The sequence below is a fragment of the Lepidothrix coronata genome, unplaced genomic scaffold, assembly GCF_001604755.1.
Source record: "Lepidothrix coronata isolate B3197 unplaced genomic scaffold, Lepidothrix_coronata-1.0 Scaffold2, whole genome shotgun sequence".
NCBI lineage: Eukaryota > Metazoa > Chordata > Aves > Passeriformes > Pipridae > Lepidothrix > Lepidothrix coronata.
The window spans coordinates 6402902-6409742 of NW_016690182.1; positions in this window are offsets into that span (position 1 = coordinate 6402902).

The window sequence follows — 6841 nt, forward strand, 5'->3', positions numbered from 1 at the left end:
AGGCGTAGAAGAGAGAGCACATTTTAATTTTATATTTATATGTTCCTATCTGGCATAAATACCCCATGTGAGAGAGGCAAATGCAAATGTCTTCAGATCCAGGCACAAGCATCTGCAGGGAACACCTTTCTGCCCTTTGTCTGGCAAAGTCACACAGCTCTTCCACCCCGTACCTTTTTGTCCTACCTCGTCGCATTCGAGCTGACTCTTCAAGGCTCTGCTCACCTATTTCTTGCTTGCTGTTGTGTCTCAGTTCTTTGGATTTCCCATCTGCTCTGTGCTGCTGGCAATGCTGCAGCACTGTGTTGTCTGCTCCTGCCATCTCCTCTTTCCATGCCACCACACAGAGAGCTGCTCTTACAAGATGGGGTTGTGTCCCTGCCTCAGGTCTTCCTGGAAACTTGTTTCTTCCAAACAACTCCCAGATACCTCAGGAGATGAGTCTTCACTTCCTCTTCCTCATTATTTATCTAAAAAAAATATAAATACTAAAGAATAAGAAGATTTTTGTTTTATTCTCATGTGCACTTGCTTTTTGCTGAGTTTCCTGCCAACCTCACCACTGCTGCTTGGGCCTTTTCCTCCTGTCCTGCCTTTCTGTCTTGTTACCACCCACTCATTAGATCATGGCTGAAATTAGCTTGTGAGAACTGCAGGGCAGGACTGATTCCTCTCATCTCTGCAGAGAGGGCTTGGCACAGTTTTAAATGGTTTTGAAAAAATAGTGAAACCAACAAAATAAGCACTTGTGCAGCTGGTGAAACCAAGGTAGGAAGGCCAGGAAGATGCTGGTGAAGGTTTATAACAGAGCCAGCAAGTGCTCACATGGCACCAAAGCTAGTGTTCCAAGTGAATAATTCTGTCTGTTCTTTTGACAGTCTTTGATGACAAATAGTCTTTAGGATTAAATATGGGATTCCTTTGGGAGGAAAAAAAATATTTTGTGAAAACTGTTTATGGTAAAATATAATGCTTTTATTGCATAGAGTTTTCTGTGGTAGCTAAGGGTTGTTTTGGGGAACTGAATAATGATAAATATACTCATGCCATGGAAGTGTTCAGTTTCAATAAGATGATGATGATGATGATCTGTTAAGGACATGTTAGAAATGTTAATATTCATCCTTAAATAATACATCACATTTCTGGTTTGGGACCAGTAAGTTATTTTAGGTGCCCTCAGCACAGAGTTAACATCCCATGGAGTGTTGTCCCTCAGTATTTAGGAGACTGTCTCTAATTTTTTTTTTGTGGGACACACAAGGTGCTATGCCAGTGGGTGTTCCCAGTGCAGTGAAATAATGCTGAGAGGTGAGAAGTGACCTGCAGAGCTGAAATTGGAGGGCTGAGGCTCCCTCAGGATTCCAGCAGGGCCTGGTCCTGCACAAGCAGGATGTGAAGTGCACAGTCAGGTTAGATAAACTTTCTCTGTGGGAGATACTTTGAACTCTGTAAGGGAGAATTTCTGTTGCAGGCAGGCCACATATATAGTAAAAAATCATAACAGTGTCCAGAAATGAAACAGCCAAATGTGGCTTTCGCTTTATGCTGAATCCTGTCAGTTCAGAGCAGGTCCCCAGCCCACATGAGTATTCTTTGTCATAAAATAAATGTTGATAGGGAATAGATGAAGCAGTGTGAACTTCTCACTCGGTGGCACAAATCTGTGTAGCCTAGCCCAGGAAAATGACTCTCCTAACCAGTCCCCGTTGGCTCCAGTCTATTTAAAAATGTGTATTCTCGGGTTTCAGTTCTGGTAACGATACACTGCTTTTATGACTCTTCCTCACAGAAACCCAGGCAGAAGGATGTAGTTTTCCTCCAAAGTGGTAATTTTTAGTCTGTCTTTATATTTTACCTTGTAGAATATAATAAAATCCAAATCCTGCTACTTTGCGCATCCATTTAATTCATATTGTTGCTTTCCACGTGGGTAATACTCTGGATTTTTTTTTTTTTTAATGCTTTTCATCCAAAGATCCCAAGCTGATTTGGCCTGATTCCCAGGTACAGCTTAGCAACACTTAGCATAAGACCAGTAAAAGGAAGTAACGGGGAATTTCACGCAGTTCTTGGCTGGCTGTCAGTTCAAATGCACCTTCAGGTCAGAGCATCCCTGGCCTGAGAGTTCCTGCTTCCAGTGGCTGTGACTGCCTGGTGTAAGGCTCCTCTCTCGGCCACAGATCCCTCTCCCTTTCCTTTCTCTTACCCCCCAGAACAAGCTCTGCTGTCTCCCAGCATTTATGAAGACAGATGAGAAATCTTTATGTGGGAAGAACTTGGAAGGGCATATGGGGGCTTGAGGCTGGGGCACCCACCCCGTTAATCTGATATTATTTGCTGTTTCATCACAAAGATGCACTTATCTGAAGCACACATTTTCAGTTCTGTATCTCCCTGCATAGGTATGTGTACAGTTTTAATTTCTTTTTCTTTTCTTCAGGTTTAGAGTAACTCAATTCTTCAGTCTGCTAAATTTACCAAGAGGGTTTCAGTTTCTTTTTCAGTAGCCAGAATGTTTTTCAAAGTTTTATTCTGAATGTTGTTTCTTCTCTGGAGAGACTCTTGGACTTTGAAACCTATTCTCATATGGAAAGCCTTGCCTGTCTGGAAATCTGTTCCAGCTTGCTTTGCTGTTCAAAGTGCTGCTTCGTGGAATCACTTTATGTCTCCTCAGAGATGTTTTGTCAGAATTTTGCTTATCTACTATTATTGCAAAACAGTCCCCCATCTTAGGCAACCAATCACTTCCTCAACCCCTTCTCATAGGTCTTTAAAGCAAAATGGAAATGAAAATGTGCCTGCTGTTACGTAGGCTGTGGTGATCTGGCTTTCACCTTTGGACCGTGGGCAGTGTTAGCTGGGATTGCATAAAAACCTTGCAGGAAGAGGAAAGGTGCTCTGAACTGTGCACAGCAAGGGGTTAACACACATCTGGGGCAGAGGGAGGGAAACCAGGATGGCTGGACTATGCCCCTTTGCTAAGTGTCTGCTTTTTCTGAAGTGTGTGGAAGACAGATGAGAAACCTCAGAGCTGCCTCGGATTATTTTCCTGAGCATACAGCTTTCTCTCTTTGTGGTTAAATATGACAGTTATAGTGTAGTATTTATGCACAGTCAATAAATCAGCAGAAAACGTGCTGCAGTCAGGGGATGTATCTGTAGTCTGTTCCTTATACTTTAGCTGAAAATGGTATTCCTGAATTTGCTGAAGCCTATGCAAAGAAATTCAGGTGCAAATCTCCACAGGAGACTTAAAGTCTGATGGCCCACAGTAATGCAGGGTTTGCTCCTCAGCTTCCATTACTGTCTTCAAACAGCAAACTCAGACTCCTGAAAGGCAATGGAGAGGCAAGTTTTGGATCAGGTTCCCGATCTCTTGAGTGGAATAGTTTCAGAAAGGAGATGGAGTGAGTGAAAGGGGCAGAAATCTTCAAGAGTGAGTCATAATTTCGTGGAAGTTTGTAATGTCATAAAAGAGGGGAAAAAAAAAAAGAAAGTGATGCTGAGCAATATCCTGGAAAATACTGGCTTGGGGGTTTTGTTTGTTTGTTGGGTTGGGGTTTTTTTCTGTTTTGTTTTTCCAGAAGGGGCTGTGTGACACACTGGCAGAAGCAGCCTGGCCTTTTCTAGTGTCTGGCTTAAGAGCAGCTAACTGCTGATGGGTGAGAATATTTAGCTCTGACACGGCACACCATATCAAAGGACTTGAATTTGCTCAGCTTCTGCCATCTTGAATATAACTGTGAAGGAGTTGTTATTTAGTACAATTTCTTACCTTTCATATAGAGTCCAGCTGCACACAAATTCTTTAAGTAAACGGGGAATTTCACTTTTCTGAAAGGGACAGCATAGATCTGTGGCTGGCTAAGAACTAAAGCCTTCTGAATTCCCACTGTGGCACTGAAAATTGCACCTTGTGTAGTGCCAAACAAGTCCCTTAGCTTTGGCAGCAGCCCCTTTTTTGTGTTACAGGGATCATACCTCCCCAGCTCACAGCATGGATTAATCCATATTTTTGTAGCAATTTAGCAGTGATCATTTCTGCTCTGGCTTGAAGCCTTTTAACTTAAGCAGGTAAGTCATCAGGGCAGCTGTATTACACGACCAAGATAGGGAGCCACAGCAGCTGAGGGAGGTTTGAAGGGTTTAGCTGTTGATCCAGATTTTAAGTAGATAATTTCTGACTAACATATCAAGTGTACCCCAAATTCAGGTGGCTGATCAGTGCCAAAGCTGAGCATCTTCAGTGCCTAAAGCAGCATGGCCACTGTCTCACAGGTGTATTACTTGTTCAGGGCAGAAAGCAGCTAGGTGAGAAAAAGGAACAAATGAAGCAATATAAAAGTGTTAAGAAATGAAGGCTGTTAGAGCTAAAATCCTGTTAGAGGCAACAGCTTAGATGTTAAACTGTGTTATGACAAGGAAGAGAAAAATAATATTTTATCAGCACAACAGGGAAAAATACCACGGATCCAGCCAAAAATTGACTGGAATTATTACCCCAGAATTATGTTCCTTTTTACTGTGGGATAGAATATCCACACAGCAACTATTTCAAAATATTTAATTATAGGAGAGCTTAATCTGCTGTAGCTGTTGGGATTAATTTCCCCATAGAGACAATTTCTGTAACTATTGCAGTTGAAGAAATGTAGATGAGTGTAATTGCAATTAAAACCCAAGAACAGTTTAAACTTTATAGAGGTGACAAATGCCTGCCACCACATCTGCCAGGTAGTCAGCACTGCAAACACAACCTCTATGAAGAAGCAATAAAGAGCCACTCTAACTGCGTTCATGCACGTTAGCAACCATGGTATCTGTTATTTTCAGGAACAAAAAGTGTCTCATTGAACTAAATATATGTCTTGCATTGTGCCCAGAAGATTGCTAGATTTCAGCTCTTGTGGTGTCCAGCAGGAGCAGGATCCAAAAGCCAAAATCCTCAACAGAGAAAGAGGAACAGTATGTGAACCTTGCCTGCTGCTGCCCTTGGAAAGGTCAGCTTCTGAAACAGGAAACAAGAGTTTCATCTTGACCTTTAAATACTGTGTTTGGATGGGAAAGAAGTGGCTTTTAGATATCTGGCAGTCTGGAATGAAAAAAAAAAAAGAAAATGGTGATGGTAAGAACTTGTAATAGTTTAGCATTTCATACAGCCTGACTCGAGGAGGCTGCAGGACACGGGGCCTCTGGGTTGCCAGCTGGAATTGGCTGAGGTCAGCTGGAGGCAGAAGGGAGTCTCTGATCTCATCAGGTTGACGTGAGAGCAATGCATAGGTGGCCTCATTGAGTTCCCAGTGCAGGACCCGGCGGTGGTAGCTGGCATCTTCTACCAATAGTTCAGTTTCCATTCAGGCCTTTGCAAATCCATTCCTATCCAGGAGTTATCTTTCCAGAGTAACATGGAGCGGTACAAAAATACAGTATCTGCATTTTTATCTTATCTATAGAGATTCAAATCGCATTTGTTTCAGTCTGGCTCCATTCATGTGCACTAATCACTTGGTTAAAAATATTTATCTGTTTATCCCTCCTGGCATTTCTGCTATGATTGTTAAAATTCAGAAACCTTGATCACCACTGCACTTGCACATATGCAGCTTATGGAGAGGGGCTGGATAACGGAATGGAGTCTCCAAGTTTGGCAGGATTTATTTTCAAAATGAGCTGCTTTTCAGCTATTACTTTATCCACTTTTGGTTCAATTGAATTAAATAATATGATTATGTTTTTATGAAAAATATTTGCAGAATGTTTTTGAAAAGATAAACTTCTTTCTAAAGCCAATATAGAGACTTTACTGTCCTGTATTCAGGCGTTGGGCTTTTTTTGGTGACAAAATGGATGAATCAAATGAGTTTAGATCTCTGATTATTTTGATCAAGATGCATAATGGTATGTTTACAAACATTCATATTTCGTAATGCTTTGTAATGGGGACGTTAGAATTCACCTGCGGTGTTGTGAAACAACAGTACTGTCCAGTGCCTCACAAACCAGAGTGAGAACCGAAACTGACCCTGCCCACTGCTCAAATGAAGGCAAAAAAATACCCGGAAAAAGATAGGTTGGAAGGTATTATCAGTTTCTGTATTATTTTAAAGTAAGATTCATGTTGACAGTGCTGCTTTTGTGTGTTTTGGATTCACTCCTGGAAGCAAACAAGCACTCACGAGCAGACATAGTGCTAAATATTTCCTGAGTTTCCTTCCCCTTATCCAGTTACCGTCGCTGGTGCTGTCGGGGCCATCCAGTGCCACCCGCTCGAGGGCTGGGGCTGCCATTTGCTTCCTCAGAGCAGGAGACCTTGAGGAGGAGGCTCAGGGGGGACTTTATCCCTCCCTACAACTCCCTGACAGGGGGTTGTAGCCAGGTGGGAGTCGGGCTTTTCTCCCAAGTAACCAGTGATAGGATAAGGGGACATAGTCTTAACCTGTGCCAGGGGAGGTTTAGGCTGGACATTAGAAAGAATTTCTTCACAGAAAGGATGATTTGACATTGGGATGGGCTGCCCAGGGAAGTGGTGGAGACACCGTCCCTGGAGGTGCTTAAGGAAAGACTGGACATGGTGCTTGATGCCATGATCTAGTTCACATGGTGGTGTTGGGTCACAGGTTGGACTTGACGATCTCAGAGGTCTTTTCCAATCTGATTCTGTCATCCCTTATTTCAGACAGACTTTTTAAAAATTATTTTTCACCCGAGTGTTTGGAAATAACGCAGGGTTTATGCATCCTCAGTTTCGCCACAATTAATTTGTTGCCATCCTGTCTCGATCCCGGTACACTGAGGTGCCCTGCCCCTGTGTGACACCCAGTTCCGAGCTGTGACAAGA